The sequence below is a fragment of the Ascaphus truei genome, chromosome 5 (assembly GCF_040206685.1).
Source record: "Ascaphus truei isolate aAscTru1 chromosome 5, aAscTru1.hap1, whole genome shotgun sequence".
In the NCBI taxonomy this organism is placed as follows: Eukaryota; Metazoa; Chordata; class Amphibia; order Anura; family Ascaphidae; genus Ascaphus; species Ascaphus truei.
The window spans coordinates 304425875-304443688 of record NC_134487.1 but is presented as its reverse complement, the minus strand read 5'-3'; the positions used below and the strand labels follow the sequence as shown (position 1 = coordinate 304443688).

The following is a 17814-nucleotide window of genomic DNA, read 5'->3' as shown; positions in this document are numbered from 1 at the left end:
CATCAACCTAGCAGCTGATTTACGATAGGATGGGCTTATGTGATTTCCATGGGAGAAGAGTGGTATATAGGGCATGCAATCAGAACTCAAAAGAGGTGTGTTTTGGGACCAAACACTTGAATTTTCATCTTTCCACGCCAGTGACCTCTCTGGGAAAAACCTATGGCATATGGTAATGTACTGTATAGGGATTTCTGTTTCACTTTTAATGCTGGGGGAGATATTTTTTTTTTTAGGGTCTTTGCAAAGGTGAAAAGTGGGGCTATGTATTAACCCTTCAGCCGAATGCAGGTCACATGCTCACAGGGACACCTATTAATTCAAATATTCCCAAGACTTGCAGGCACCGCTGGCAGTGATCGGATTGAAGGACGGACCCAGTGATTATGACAATGTCCTTGAAATGAGTGAGCAAAGTTTAACGTTGTAATCTCTCTAGTCCCGTGACGTGATTAAAGAGGCACATAAAAAATAAATATATGTTTTGAAGGTAGGAAAGTCTGCCTCGCAGAGACTTTCGCAGTCCCGTCTTTTGCGCCCAAGTTCTGAGAATCGAATGTAGCGGTCGCGGCAAGGAATTGAAGCCGAAAAGAACCGGGTGGATATCCCGGTCAGGGTAAACTCATCCAAGCGGGCGCCCTGCGCCTAGGAATGCCCAGGTTTAGACCCCCAGTAAGTGTATTTTTAACTGTTTCTTGTGCATTTCTTCTTGTTGTACGTGGGTTTACCCAAATAAATTACAATGGGTTTTTACTACCTTGTTTGCCTGATGTATGATCCCGGTGATATATAAAAGGTGTTACACGTTCCTGGTCCCCTGTGACAATTTGTATAGCGGAGTCACTGACACTGTTACCGGGGTGTTTTCTGGCAGACTATGTGGAATGACACGTTTAAGAGAGAGCGTTCGCCCCGTGCGACCCCGAGCTATCCTGGTTATCTCCTGGCTTTAGGCACTAGTGATACATTCCTAGATCAGGCATTTACTGTGCTAGGGAAAAAAAGGTCACGGTTTAAAGGAGATTGTTGCAATCAGTTAACCCCTTCACTCTAAGGCTGAGGCGCCAGAGCCTCCGCTGCACGCGCGCCCGCGAGGCTGGCGGCGCGTGCAGCCGATTCCCCGGTCTGCAGTGAGCTGCAGGAAGAGAGACCGGGGGAGGGGGGGGCGTGGCGGGGGAGTGACGGGGGCGCAGCAATGACGTCACCCGGCAGGTTCACCCTCATTGGCTGAACCGCCGGGGGCGTGGCCTAGCGCTCCGTTGCGAGTCCTGCTCTCAATTCTATTGAGAGCAGGAGAAACTCTCGCCACAGCGCTGCGGCCCCCCGCGCAGCGGGCCCGGCGCCATTGAGGGGAGGGCTCCCGTCCGTGCAGCGTCCATCACAGCGGCCGCTGCAGTAGCATGCGGGGGCAAGGCCTTAGAGGGATTTGCATTGCAAAGCAAATGGGTTAATGAATGCAGCTTACAATGCAGCAGCTTCTATTCACTGGAATGAAGGTTAATTTATCTCCAGCTGTATACTGTCTCATCACACTGAGTACGGCCCACGAGGGGACTATACACTGTCCTCACTATTACCTAGGTCCCTGTTCATATAGTGCAAGAGCGGCCAACTCCAGTCCTCAAGGGCCACCAACCGGTCAGGTTTTAAGGATATCCCTGATTCAGCACAGGTGGCTCAATCAGTCTTTGACTGAGCCACTGATTGACCCCCTGTGCTGAAGCAGGGATAACCTGAAAACCTGACCTGCTGGTGGCCCTTGAGGACTGGAGTTGGCCGCTCCTGATATAGGATATACACCCTTTCCCCATTGTTCATGGGATTCTGCGCTCCTCCGTTAAGAACGACGCCTTAGTACCGCTCGGAGCAGTTATTGTACAACAATTCAGCTTACAATGTGCGCGTTTAAAGCAGGGGGGCTCCGGGGGGAGGGGGGTGATATACTGTCATTGTGATAATAATACTGGCGATTGTGATAATAATACTGTCATTGTGATAATAATACTGGCGATTGTGATAATAATACTGTCATTGTGATAATAATACTGGCGATTGTGATAATAATACTGTCATTGTGATAATAATACTGTCATTGTGATAATAATACTGTCATTGTGATAATAATACTGTCATTGTGATAATAATACTGTCATTGTGATAATAATACTGTCATTGTGATAATAATGCTGTCATTGTGATAATAATACTGGCGATTGTGATAATAATACTGTCATTGTGATAATAATACTGGCGATTGTGATAATAATACTGTAATTGTGATAATAATACTGTCATTGTGATAATAATACTGGCGATTGTGAATGCAACTGATGCTGTAAAATGTAGTAGGAATGAGTATTTACGTTTTCTAGAAACTCTAAAACCGTGTTATTGGACCGATGGTGGGGCACGGAAATGTCTGTTTAAAGGTCCTTCACCCCACGGGTGTAACGCCAGCCCGCGCAGTTTCCTATGCGCCCGCATGGCGCGTGATCTTTAAACTGATATGGGCACATTTTGGCGGATATGGATCTGCAGCGGATCGACCGGTTCCTCTGGTCTGCGGATTTCAGCGGATCAATCTGAAAAACGGCGACTCGCGTCTTGCGGATTATAAAATTATTATTACCAATACCCCCCGCGGATTCCGCGACCCGTGGCCGGATTTCACCAACGCATTGCTGAATCCGCGGATTGGGTCTAACATCGATATGTGACAAATCCGCGCGGATTTTACACCGGGAAACGGATTTGGGCGGATTGACCCCCCCGGACTGACAGCCGCTTTACAGCTATCTCGGGGAGCAAGGGCCCCCCGGAGCTGACATTAATATGATTCCGCTTCCGGGACCCCCGATGTCCCACCTAAGGGGAGGGGGGGGATATATATATATATATTCTACAGGTATTATTATTGCTGGTTAATAGCAAAGCATCAACATATTCCGCAGCGCGGTACAATGGGGGTACAGAGGGATGTATATTACATATTCCTAGCGCGGTACAATGGGGGTACAGAGGGATGTATATTACATATTCCGCAGCGCGGTACAATGGGGGTACAGAGGGATGTATATTACATATTCCGCAGCGCGGTACAATGGGGGTACAGAGGGATGTATATTACATATTCCGCAGCGCGGTACAATTGGGGTACAGGGTGATGTATATTACATATTCCGCAGCGCGGTACAATGCGGGTACAGGGTGATGTATATTACATATTCCGCAGCGTGGTACAATGGGGGTACAGAGGGATGTATATTACATATTCAGCAGCGCGGTACAATGGGGGTACAGAGTGATGTGCATTACATATTCCGCAGCGCGGTACAATGGGGTACAGGGTGATGTATATTACATATTCCGCAGCGTGGTACAATGGGGGTACAGAGGGATGTATATTACATATTCCGCAGCGCGGTACAATGGGGGTACAGAGTGATGTGCATTACATATTCCGCAGCGCGGTACAATGGGGTACAGAGGGATGTGTATTACATATTCCGCAGCGCGGTACAATGGGGGTACAGAGGGATGTATATTACATATTCCGCAGCGCGGTACAATGGGGGTACAGAGTGATGTATATTACATATTCCGCAGCGCGGTACAATGGGGGGTACAGAGTGATGTATATTACATATTCCGCAGCGCGGTACAATGGGGGGTACAGAGTGTGTATTACATATTCCGCAGCGCGGTACAATGGGGGTACAGGGTGATGTATATTACATATTCCGCAGCGCGGTACAATGGGGGTACAGAGGGATGTATATTACATATTCCGCAGCGCGGTACAATGGGGGGTACAGAGGGATGTATATTACATATTCCGCAGCGCGGTACAATGGGGGTACAGAGGGATGTATATTACATATTCCGCAGCGCGGTACAATGGGGGTACAGAGGGATGTGCATTACATATTCCGCAGCGCGGTACAATGGGGGTACAGAGGGATGTGTATTACATATTCCGCAGCGCGGTACAATGGGGGTACAGAGGGATGTATATTACATATTCCGCAGCGCGGTACAATGGGGGTACAGGTTGATGCATATTACATATTCCGCAGCGCAGTACAATGGGGGGTACAGGGTGATGTATATTACATATTCCGCAGCGCGGTACAATGGGGGGGTAAAGAGTGATGTATATTACATATTCCGCAGCGCGGTACAATGGGGGGCGCAGGGTGATGTATATTACATATTCCGCAGCGCGGTACAATGGGGGTACAGAGGGATGTATATTACATATTCCGCAGCGCGGTACAATGGCGGTACAGAGTGATGTATATTACATATTCCTAGCGCGGTACAATGGGGGTACAGAGGGATGTATATTACATATTCCGCAGCGCGGTACAATGGGGGCGCAGAGTGATGTATATTACATATTCCGCAGCGCGGTACAAACTGGGCGTACAGAGGGATGTATATTACATATTCCGCAGCGCGGTACAATGGGGGTACAGAGTTATGTATATTACATATTCCTAGCGTGGTACAATGGGGGTACAGAGTGATGTATATTACATATTCCTAGCGCGGTACAATGGGGTACAGAGGGATGTATATTACATATTCCTAGCGCGGTACAATGGGGGTACAGAGGGATGTATATTACATATTCCGCAGCGCGGTACAATGGGGGTACAAAGATTTGATAATTAAATAAAAGGTATTTTATATTTATATAGACTTTATATTCATTACAGGTAAATCTTCTTTACTTTGGGAAAAAAATATAAAGTTTATTTGCAAGCATAGTGCACTCAGTGCTGATAGGAAGGGATGGGCTGTGCATGTCACAGAGGGCGCCCTAGCACCTTAGCACCGTAGCTCCTTAGCACCGTAGCACCGTAGCACCTTAGCACCGTAGCACTGTAGCACCGTCGCACCTTAGCACCGTAGCACAATAGCCTGTGACGGTAGCTTTGAGACAGGCTATAATAATTCACACCAAATATAACTGGGTTGAACTGGACGAGACTTAGATATGATAAAATATAATTTATTCCTTGAAAAAGGTGAACACACGAGATATACAAATAACAGACAAAATATGGACACTTACTTAAAGGTTATGGATACAGATGGAGTCTGCATTTTTCAGAGTAGACCCAAAACCCCATATACATTTTAATACCTACACATATTAAAATACCTGGTTCTGGTAGGTCCAGTGGGTCCAAACTTTCCAGACCTTAATGCTGGAAGTGGTAAACTATATGGTCCAAATTTCAGCCTGCTACAACCTTCGGAACCGGAGTTATACAAATATCACATAAACCGTTTCATATTTTATTATAAAAATCTCCGCTAAAAAGAAATCTCAGCGTTTTACTAAATCCCCATTGAAAACAACGGGCTCCACCGCCATGGGTTTCAATGGAGCAACTCCGCCGTTGTCGTCAATGGAGTTTCCCGCCATAGACTTTCAATGGAGGAACCGCCGCCATTGAAGTCTATGAGAAAATCTACAAATCTTTACCTTCGTCCATAATTCATCTGGTTGGTCTGAGGGGGCTGGGAAGCGGCATGCATTAAAGCCGGAACCTTGGCTATATGCCACCCAAATCCCATCCCTCTGGTCCTTTCAGAACCGGAGATATGGACTTACACATTTCAACTTTTTTACACTTAGTCGTTTTTCGCCATTAGATTCAATGGTGCGACCCTCCTTCACGCTCGACCCTTTACGGGGGTCCCTCATTCCCGGACCCGGTGTGGATCATGTGTGGGGGTTCCTAGGGGTTAGGGACAAAAAGAACTTTATTCCCAGGGGCCCTAGAACCCAAGATTCCCATGCCAATTGTCGTTGAACTTGACTGTAGTGATTAAACTCTTTTAAAAGACATTGTATCCGCTTTTGCGGTCTGCGGTTTGGATGGCTGCCAACCTGTTCCTCGAGGCCGGCATTGAGGAATCTCCATTGAAGTCAATGAGCCCATTGACTTACAATGGGAAACCGCCGCTCCTCCTCTCGGGCGCCACCTGCTGGTCGTCGCTGGAAAACAGGTCCAAAACCGCTACTTCTGCCATTAGAAAGCATGGAGGCTCAATGGCGACCTATGGACGGCTGCAAAATGGAGCCTGAAAAGGCAGGAAAATTACACAAAGGGCTATAATCACTATTTTAACATTAACCCCTTCCCTCCCGCATCAACCCTAGTGTATGTGTGAGTGCAAACACCAGGATAACACAATACATTTACACAGGGGAATAAACATTTGGATATTGAAGCAAGGCAAAACACATTACTGGACCTCAGTCCAGTTAACCCCTTGCTTCCCTGATGAGAGCAGAGGGTGGCGAAATGGGGAGTAACCCCTTTAATCCCGGGCCAAATCCTCTCTATCATGACACCTCCCATGCTCAATGGGTGCCTGGTGCCCCAGCTGCCTCCCCTGGCACTGGGACACCACTGGCGCCCTTGAAGCACTCAATAAGTCCTGAGGCATTGGCCTGGCAAATTTGTCCTCCTGCATTGTCCAGTACATTGTCCTGGCCACAGTGGATAGTGAAGTCCAGCTCCTGCTGAGCAGGGCTCCACCGTGGCTGCCGGGCATTCTCCTTTGCCTCCTTCTGCCCCCCACCCCGTGCTTGGTGAACCAAGTCCATGGTGAAGGGGCCTGTCTGCAGACCAGGCTGCATACTGCCCAGAGACTGGCCTGTCTCTGCACCAGCGAGAGACCAGCTATCAAGCACAGACCGTCGCTTTCCTGTCAACCAAGTCTGGGAAAGAGCTATGTCACTATCCTGTAGGGACCCTACCTGCCCAGGCCCTGTGCCCACCTGTAGCTGCTCTGCTATACCCTTGACTCTCCTCCCTGGCTGCCTATCTACCCACAGCCCCTCCTCTGGGAACCCTGGGGAATCTGTCAGGGGGGTCACTCCTGGCCAGTCAGAACAAGGGACCTCCTGCCTACCTAGCCCATCCCTAGCTTCTGCCAGCTGCCTGACACCCCACTGACCTCCTATCTCCCCCTGCTCCACAGTGTCTCCCGGCCTAGCCTCCACTAGGCCCGGCACCTCAGCCCCTGCTGATGACTCCTGCTTACCTCCCTGCAGCCCACCTGCACTCCTCTCTCCCCTGGGCAATCCTAACCCAGACCCTGAAACTACCTGAGTGCACCTACCTCCCTGACCTTGTCTCCCCCTTACCAAGGATGAGCTCAGGGGCATCTCTCCAGATGCAACCGCCTTAGCTCTTGGCTGGCAGGTATCCCTGGGGTGTCACAAGCTGGCCACTGCCCATGATACCCCCAGCCCATAGCCAGGCTGCAACAGGGGGTTGCTGATCTGAGAACCCCCCTGAGGCTCTGCCAGTGTAATGGGGAACTCTAGCTGCCATACCTGCTGCTTTCCCTCCCTGGCTACCACTAGCCCTTCTTCTCTCACCGAGATCTGATGCTGGCTACCTACCTGCATCCTCCCCTCACTCCGCTTCTCCCTAGCTAATCCTAACCTGGATCCTAGGGACACCTGAGTGAGGCCATCTCCCTGACACTGCCTCCCCATTACCGGGGATGAGCTCAGGGTTGCTGTTGCAGATGCACCCACCTTAGCTCTTGGCTGGCAGGGAATCTGGGGGTGTCTAACTTTGCCACAACCCCTGATACCTCCAGCCCATAGCAAGGCTGCAACAGTGGGGCTCTTAACTGAGAGTCCCCTTGCTGCTCCACCAGGGTAATGGGGAAGCCTGGCTGCCCTACAAGCTGCCCTTCCTTCCCCTCCCCTGGTACCCCTATCTCCTGCCACCCCCCGGTCACCCCTATAGTGAAACAACAGTCATAGGGAAAAAAAAGTCAGGGTCAGTCTGCGACTTGGTCTGGCTTACCTCGCTGGTCCCCGCAGAGACCGCCGCCTTCGTTGGTCCCGATTTCAGGGGGACTGGAGTGGCCGCCACCGGCATCATCGGTGCTGGGCAGCAACGGGCTGCTGCCGCGACAGCGCCCGGGTTGGGTACAGGTACAACGGTGCAGGACAAGGGTCCCAGGTCTTTGTGCAGTAACACGGCTCCCGCCAAATCAGGTAAAATAACCCCCTCCCGCAATCCCTGTCCCTCCCCCCACTCAGAAAGGGCTCCGGCACTTTGCCGGAATCACGGCTCTTCCGCCGCCGCCATGGGCGACCCCCGGGTAGCTGCTGCAGCAGTACCCGGCTTTGATGCAGGGTCGCCGGCGTGGATTATGGGGCTCCGGTCATCACTGGGAATCGCCGACTCCGCCAAACAATGTGAAACACCCACCTCCCGCACACCCCAACCCTCCCCCCAAATAAAATTGCCGCCGGCAGGATGCCGGAGTGGCGGCTTCTGCTCCGCCGCCACCGGTTCTCCGCCGGGATCAGGTGGATGGCCGCTGCTCTCCGCCGCTGTTGCCGATGCAGCCCGGCCAGGTTCTCCAGGACTCATCCCGTGAAGGGTTGTCGCCCTGGCTGGGCGGGAGCCATCAGAGGATGCCGCTAACCGGGTCATTTTGTCCGCAGCTCGTGAGCGCTGGCCCTGAGGGGCTTCTTCGCCCGACCGCGCACGGTCCGGGCACCGGGCATTATTGTGGCCCGTTTGTTGGCAGTGCCGCAGCGCCTGCCGAAGCTTCTCCGCCACCGGTGGACTAACCCCAGCAAGGGGCAACGGAGTCCAGAGCGGAGTTGCTCGAGCGCCGGGCTCATTCCAGAGCTTCTCCACCGCCGGTGGACTAACCGCAGCAAGGGGCAACGGAGTCCAGAGCGGAGTTGCTTGAGCGCCGGGCTCTGGGAGGGGATTAGCGGTCGGTGCAGCACCAACGCCGTGAACTGGGTCCACTCCGCCGAGAACCACGTCTTGCCCAACGCACACACCAGTGCTAGCTCTTTCAGGGAAAATGGACGGGCCACCGCAACGGCCGTTACCTCTCCTGGTGCAAGACTTCTGTGGTCTCCGAGACCACCCGCTCCCTCCACAAGTCTCTGCCATCCCGGAGCTGGGTCCATTCCCTGCTCTCCGGGCGGTTTTATGGTTACAGCGGCTGCAGCTGTGGATCTTTGCTCAGCCTGCCGGGTTTCATGCTCACCGATCGCTGACTCTCTCTGAGCCTTGCCGGCTGCTGGTCCCCGCGCCGACTTGATGCACTCCTCCGGTCTTGGTGCCCGGCTCCAGTCACATGGATGGCCGGCACTTTGGTTCTGGAGGCAATGCTTCTCACAAGTAGGGGAAAAGTGAGGAGGTGCCATATCTTGTGTTATATGTTGTACACTGTGTGTTCAATATCTTTAGTCCCAGGAACTCGCAATTACCATCGAGTTCCCACTATATTACAGTATCCCTCAGTACACTGTAATACAGGTGCAGTTCAGTCCCGCCGCTGCCACCAGTTTTATAAATAGCCTGTGACGGTAGCTTTGAGACAGGCTATAATAATACACCACCAAAAATATAACTGGGTTGAACAGGACGAGACTTAGATATGATAAAATATAATTTATTTCTTGAAAAAGGGTGAACACACGAGATATACAAATAACAGACAAAATATGGACACTTACTTAAAGGTTAGGACAAGAAAGCCATCAGGATACAGGATGCGCCATTTCTTCCATAATTCAGTTTCAGATGTTGACATCACAGCAATACATGAAGATCATACATGAAGACACGAAAGACATTTGAGTAAGGTGTGACTCTGACTTATATACCATTTCAACCCTTCTCTTACACTCAAGGCGCCGAGCTGTCTAGCAAAAATCTCTTTGAAAGAGATTTTGGTTTCCCTGTAAGTGTGAAGACCGACACTTAAAAACCACTCAGCCCCTTTGTTCTTGCCCTTAGCATAAACAATCAGGACAGTTAGCCTTTGATCACCGGGCTATGCTAATTCTTGCAGGATGCTCTTCCTGCCCTATTTAACATAGCAGATGGAGTCTGCATTTTTCAGAGTAGACCCAAAACCCCATATACATTTTAATACCTACACATATTAAAATACCTGGTTCTGGTAGGTCCAGCGGGTCCAAACTTTCCAGACCTTAATGCTGGAAGTGGTACACTATAGGGTCCAAATTTCAGCCCGCTATGACCTTCGGAACCGGAGTTATACAAATATCACATAACCCGTTTCATATTTTATTATAAAAATCTCCGCTAAAAAGAAATCTGAACGTTTCACTAAATCCCCATTGAAAACAACGGGCTCCGCCGCCATGGGTTTCAATGGAGCAACACCGCCGTTGTCGTCAATGGAGTTTCCCGCCATAGACATTCAATGGAGGAACCGTCGCCATTGAAGTCTATGAGAAAATCCACAAATCTTTACCTTCGTCCATACTCCGTCTGGTTGGTCTGAGGGGGCTGGGAAGGGGCATGCATTAAAGCCGGAATCTTGGCTATATGCCACCCAAATCCCATCCCTCTGGTCCTTTCAGAACCGGAGATATGGACTTACACTTTTTAACATTTTACACTTAGTCGTTTTTTCGCCATGCGGCTTTTCCCCATTGGAATCAATGGCTGGCGCCGCCATTGACAATGCATGGCGCCCGCCGCCATTAGATTCAATGGTGCGACCCTCCTTCTCGCTCAACCCTTTACGGAGGTCCCTCATTCCCATACCCGGTGTGGATCGTGTGTGGGGGTTCCTAAGGGTTAGGGACAAAAAGAACTTTATTCCCAGGGGCCCTAGAACCCAAGATTCAAACGCCAATTGTTGTTGAACTTGACCGTAGTGATGAAACTTTTTAAAAAGACATTGTATCCGCTTTTGCGGTCTGCGGTTTGGATGGCTGCCAACCTGTTCCTCGAGGCCGGCGTTGAGGAATCTCCATTGAAGTTAATGAGCCCATTGACTTACAATGGGAAACCGCCGCTCCTCCTCTCGGGCGCCACCTGCTGGTCGTCGCTGGAAAACAGGTCCAAAACCGCTACTTCTGCCATTAGAAAGCATGGAGGCTCAATGGCGACCTATGGACGGCTGCAAAATGGAGCCTGAAAAGGCGGGAAAATTACACAAAGGGCTATAATCACTATTTTAACATTAACCCCTTCCCTCCCGCATCAACCCTAGTGTATGTGTGAGTGCAAACACCAGGATAACACAATACATTTACACAGGGGAATAAACATTTGGATATTGAAGCAAGGCAAAACACATTACTGGACCTCAGTCCAGTTAACCCCTTGCTTCCCTGATGAGAGTAGAGGGCGGCCAAATGGGGAGTAACCCCTTTAATCCCGGGCCAAATCCTCTCTATCATGACACTTAGCACCTTAGCACGCCGGCCTTCCTGTGTTTGTAGGTGAAGGTTGAGCTGTTACACTGGAGTGGGAGGTTTGCAGGATTGGGGTGTGAGGATTTGGGGGTGTGAGGTTTGCATGATTGGGGTGTGAGGATTTGGGGGTTGGAGGTTTGCAGGATTGGGGTGGGAGGATTTGGGGGTTTGAGGTTTGCAGGATTGGGGGTGGGAGGATTTGGGGGTTGGAGGTTTGCAGGATTGGGGTGGGAGGATTTGGGGGTGGCAGGTTTTCAGGATTTGGAGGTTGGAGGTTTGCAGGATTGGGGGTGGGAGGTTTGCAGGACTGGGGGTGTGAGGATTTGGGGGTGGGAGGTTTGCAGGATTGGGTGTGAGGATTTGGGGGTGGGAGGTTTGCAGGATTGGGGGTGTGAGCATTTGGGGAGGGGGGGTAAGGTTTGCAGGATTGCGGGTGTGAGCATTTGGGGGTGTGAGGTTTGCAGGATTGGGGGGGAGGTTTGCAGGATTTGGGGGGGAGGTTTGCAGGATTTGGGGGGGGGGGGTGTGTGGATTTGGGGAGTGAGGTTTGCAGGATTTGGGGGTGGGAGGATTTGGGGAGTGAGGTTTTCAGGATTTGGGGGTGGGAGGATTTGGGGAGTGAGATTTGCAGGATTGGGGGGTGGGAGGTTTGCAGGTTTGGGGGTGTGAAGTTTGCAGGATTGGAGTGAGGATTTGGGGGTGGGAGGTTTGCAGGATTTTGGGGTGGAGGTTTGCAGGATTTGGGGTGGGAGGTTTTCAGGATTGGGGTGGAGGTTTGCATGATTGTGGGTGGATGTTTGCAGGATTGTGGGTGGAGGTTTGTAGGATTGGGTTGGAGGTTTGCATGATTGTGGGTGGAGGTTTGCAGAATTTGGGGTGGAGGTTTGCAGGATTGGGGGTGGAGGTTAGCAGGATTGGTGGTGGGAGGATTGGGGGGAGGAAGGTTTGCCGGATTGGGGGTGGGGGTTTTGCAGATTGGGGGTGGAGGTTTGCAGGATTGGGGGTGGGAGGATTTGGGGGTGGGAGGTTTGCAGGATTGGGGGGTGGGAGGATTGGGGGGTGGGAGGTTTGCAGGATTTGGGGGGTGGGAGGATTTGGGGGAGGGAGGTTTGCAGGATTGGGGGGGAGGTTTGCAGGATTTGGGGGTGGGAGAATTGGGGGGTGGGAGGTTTGCAGGATTGGGGTGTGGGAGGATTTGGGGGGTGGGAGGTTTGCAGGATTGGGGGGTGGGAGGATTTGGGGGAGGGAGGTTTGCAGGATTGGGGGTGGGAGGATTTGGGGGTGGGAGGTTTGCAGGATTGGGGGTGGGAGGATTGGGGGGTGGGAGGTTTGCAGGATTGGGGGGTGGGAGGTTTTCAGGATTGGGGGGGAGGTTTTCAGGATTTGGGGGGGGGGGTGAGGATTGCAGGATTTGGGGGTGGGAGGTTTGCAGGATTTGGGGGTGGGAGGATTTGGGGGTGGGAGGTTTGCAGGATTGGGGGTGGGAGGATTTGGGGGAGGGAGGTTTGCAGGATTGGGGGGTGGGAGGATTTAGGGGTGGGAAGTTTGCAGGATTTGGGGTTGGGAGGTTTGCAGGATTGGGGGTGGGAGGTTTGCAGGATTGGGGGGTGGGAGGATTTGGGGGTGGGAGGTTTGCAGGATTGGGGGCGGAAGGTTTGCAGGATTGGGGGCGGGAGGTTTGCAGGATTGGGGGTGGGAGGATTTGGGGGTGGGAGGTTTGCAGGATTGGGGGCGGGAGGTTTGCAGGATTGGGGGTGGGAGGATTTGGGGGTGGGAGGTTTGCAGGATTGGGGGCGGAAGGTTTGCATGATTGGGGGCGGGAGGTTTGCAGGATTGGGGTGGGAGGATTTGGGGTGTGGGAGGATTGGGGGCGGGAGGTTTGCAGGATTTGGGGTGTGGCAGGCAGACAGCTCTGGGAAGGGACACTGACTGCACTCACTGCGATCACAGAAAGAAAACTAAGGTGGGATTATTTTAATGTATAACCCCTAGGAATACTTTTAATGTATAACCCCTAGGAATACTTTTAATGTACTGTATAACCCCTAGGAATACTTTATGTAGAACCCCTAGGAATACTTTATGTAGAACCCCTAGGAATACTTTGTTGCAGTTCGCTGGATCTCTCTTTCCCTTCCTGCTGTTCTTTTCTATTAAATCGTTTTGCAGACTTTGCCCCGTCTGCAAATTACACAACTTTCTCCTGCAGCTGTTACAGAACATGCAGAAGAGGCCGGACTTTCCTGCAGCTGTTACCGGACAATGCAGAAGAGGCCGGACTTTCCTGCACCGGCCATGCAAATAAGCTGCAAGTCTTTGTCATTTTAAAGACATCTTAAATATTTCCTGCAACAGTAAAGAATAACGTAACGGATAATTTGTTTATTGTCTGATTGCCACATTAAATGCTTTTCATCTGGTTTTATGAATGCATTTTTAACATCAATTAGATTGTGAGCTCTTCGGGGCAGGGACTCCTTTCCCTAAGTGCCACTTTTATGTCTGAAGCTTCTTCCCACTATGTGCAGGCTCTTCGCTTGCGTGCTGAGGCGCGCTGAGGCTCAGGGAAAGCGGGTGCTTTCCCTGGCCTTGCGGTTGCTTGCCCTGCGCGCCGTCAGGGGGCGGGACGGGGGCGGGCCAGTGGCAAGCGCGTGAATTAAAAAATCTGCTAAAACCTACGCTTCCGCGCACTTGCGGAAGCGTAGGCGAGCCCCTACTAAAGCCACTCTAATTGCAGCTCTAGGGGCTCAGTGCCAAGCATGAGCGAGCGTCAGCACGCTTCAGCAAGCAAGCGCTTACCATGGACGAGACCTTACTTGTATTATTTGTAATTTATATGATTGTCACGTGTATTACTGCTGTGAAGCGCTATGTACATTAGTGGCGCTATGTAAATAAAGTCATATATAAATACATATACACATACATATATACAGACACATACACATATATATATATATATATATATATATATATATATATATATATATATATATTCCCAAGGCTCAACAAAGTATCCGGCCGTTCCTCCTTCTCCTTCCGTGCCCCCCAAAACTGGAACAACCTACCAGAGACTCTCACATCCACCACCAGTTTAAGTTCTTTCAAATCACATTTTAATCTGGTCTGTAACTGTTTCATACGCTCATAATATATATTTTCTTTAACTGTGCACGCAATGTCTTGTATATAATGTATACTCTGTTCATTTATGTAACTGTACTTGTAACCATGTATTACCTGTTTTACTCTGTGCCCAGGACATACTTGAAAACGAGAGGTAACTGTCAATGTATTACTTCCTGGTAAAATATTTTATAAATAATAAAAATAAATAATAATATATATATATATACAGTGTTCGACAAACCTATACATTTGCTCGCCCTGGGCGAGTGGATTTAACATCGTGGCGAGCTCCTATTGGCCCAAGCAACACACGTTTGGTACTAGGTGGCGAGTAGATTTTTTTGTGTGGCGAGTAGATTTTTTGGTGATTTGTCGACCACTGTATATGTGTGTGTATATATATATATATATATATATATATATATATATATATATATATATATATATATATATATATACAGACATACATATACAGACATACATATACTGTACATACATATACTGTACATACATACATACATATATACAGACACATATATATATATATATATATATATATATATATATATATATATATATATATATATATATATATATACACATATACACATACATATATATACACATACATATATATATATATATATACAGACATATATACAGACATATATATATACAGACATATATATATACAGACATATATATACAGACATATATATACAGACATATATATACAGACATATATATACAGACATATATATACAGACATATATACAGACATATATACAGACATATATACAGACATACATATATACAGACATACACATATACTGTACATACATACATATACTATACATACATACATATACTATACATACATATACTGTACATACATACATATATACATACATACATATATACATACATACATACATATATACATACATACATACATATATACATACATATATACATACATACATACATATATACATACATACATACATACATAAATAATTTGGCAATACTGAAATGTTCTCTCGTAATGCCAATAAAGCTGATTTGATTTACATACAGCTGAATTAATTCCTGCTGTTTAATGCACTCGTATCATATAATCATTCCAATTAATTCCTTAGACATTGGGACTTAAATACTAAAATCATATAAAAAAAGTGTGCACCAAAATGTTAGTGTTAATAAAGGTTACGATACTTTATAAACGGTGGCTCCGATGCATGAGGGTTGTTATGTGACATAAGGCAGGAAGGGGTGTGCAAACTGGGGGGGCGTGAGATTTTTTTGGGGGGGGGGGGCACAGCAGTTACAGAGGACCTGCGCTCTTCAGCGCGAGGCCTCTGTAACTCAATTGAATTCAGCCGGTTTCGGGCAATGCGTTGCCAGGGCAACGTGACATCACATGACCCAGTGGCATCATTTGACGCCGGATTAATGGTGAGGGGGGCGCTACACTGGGGGAGAGCAGGCAGGGGGGCGCAGCGCAGAAAGTTTGCGCACCCCTGGCTCACGGCGCACACTGCACGTTTTAAATAAATTTTGGCGCATTGCGCCATGATGAACATTTTTTTATTTTGGAAGCTGATGGAGCAGATTGGGAAATTTTGGGTTAGTTCAAAGCTGCAATTTTACATTAAATTTCCATGCACCGATCACAGCGGGAGATCTTTGGGGCAAAATAACTCGAGCGTGTGCAGTATGTCAAAGAAAAACACCATAGAAAGCCGCATTTTATTCTGTGACGCGTCTTGTGCCGTTTCTACGCCCCAGAATTGTTTTACCTTTCCGGGATACATGGAGCGCCTTCTCTAAAAAGGGCCCACCAAGCTGAACAGTTTGCCCCCTCTCACCCGCGCAACACGCCTCTCCTCTCACCCGCGCAACACGCCTCCCCTCTCACCCGCGCAACACGCCTCCCTCTCACCCGCTCAACACGCCTCCCCTCTCACCCGCTCAACACGCCTCCCCTCTCACCCGCTCAACACGCCTCCCCTCTCACCCGCGCAACACTCCTCCCTCTCACCCGCTCAACACGCCTCCCCTCTCACCCGTTCAACACGCCTCCCTCTCACCCGCTCAACACGCCTCCCTCTCACCCGCTCAACACGCCTCCCTCTCACCCGCTCAACACGCCTCCCCTCTCACCCGCTCAACACGCCTCCCCTCTCACCCGCGCAACACGCCTCCCCTCTCACCCGCGCAACACGCCTCCCCTCTCACCCGCGCAACACGCCTCCCCTCTCACCCGCGCAACACGCCTCCCTCTCACCCGCTCAACACGCCTCCCCTCTCACCCGCTCAACACGCCTCCCCTCTCACCCGCTCAACACGCCTCCCCTCTCACCCGCTCAACACGCCTCCCCTCTCACCCGCTCAACACGCCTCCCCTCTCACCCGCTCAACACGCCTCCCCTCTCAGCCGCTCAACACGCCTCCCCTCTCACCCGCGCAACACGCCTCCCCTCTCACCCGCGCAACACGCCTCCCCTCTCACCCGCGCAACACGCCTCCCTCTCACCCGCTCAACACGCCTCCCCTCTCACCCGCTCAACACGCCTCCCCTCTCACCCGCTCAACACGCCTCCCCTCTCACCCGCTCAACACGCCTCCCCTCTCACCCGCTCAACACGCCTCCCCTCTCACCCGCTCAACACGCCTCCCCTCTCACCCACTCAACACGCCTCCCCTCTCACCCGCTCAACACGCCTCCCCTCTCAACAGGCCCCCTCTCCCCCTCCCGTATTCTCCCGATCATTGCACACCTTTCTAATTAATAGTACAATAGGAGTGGCCAACTCCAGTCCTCAAGGGATACCAACAGGTCCGGTTTTCAGGATATCCCTGCTTCAGCGCAGGTGGTTCAGTTGAAGACTGCATTTTTCCATTCCTGTGTATGTAAGGGAGGGAGCGTCTGCATGCTGTGAGGGGGAGACTGCATGCTGTGAGGGGGAGTCTGCATGCTGTGAGGGGGAGACTGCATGCTGTGAGGGGGAGACTGCATGCTGTGAGGGGGAGTCTGCATGCTGTGAGGGGGAGTCTGCATGCTGTGTGGGGGAGTCTGCATGCTGTGTGGGGGAGTCTGCATGCTGTGAGGGGGAGACTGCATGCTGTGAGGGGGAGTCTGCATGCTGTGAGGGGGAGACTGCATGCTGTGAGGGGGAGACTGCATGCTGTGAGGGGGAGTCTGCATGCTGTGAGGGGGAGTCTGCATGCTGTGTGGGGGAGTCTGCATGCTGTGAGGGGGAGTCTGCATGCTGTGAGGGGGAGTCTGCATGCTGTGAGGGGGAGTCTGCATGCTGTGAGGGGGAGTCTGCATGCTGTGAGGGGGAGTCTGCATGCTGTGAGGGGGAGTCTGCATGCTGTGAGGGGGAGTCTGCATGCTGTGAGGGGGAGTCTGCATGCTGTGAGGGGGAGTC

The 17814-nt window shown here is 50.4% G+C and overlaps 1 protein-coding gene across 2 annotated transcripts in view; it reads left to right on the top strand.

Moving 5' to 3' along the window:
• Window positions 1–512: 512 nt before the first annotated feature.
• The window catches only part of MGST1 (microsomal glutathione S-transferase 1), a 33637-nt gene continuing 16335 nt past the window's right edge, over window positions 513–17814 (top strand). The window contains exon 1 of one of the 2 annotated variants that reach the window (XM_075603005.1): window positions 513–672. The gene's annotated coding sequence lies outside the window, so the exon portion shown is untranslated. Of the gene's footprint in view, window positions 673–13117; window positions 13215–17814 lie in introns of those variants that run through there. The other variant, XM_075603004.1, reaches the window with a different exon arrangement.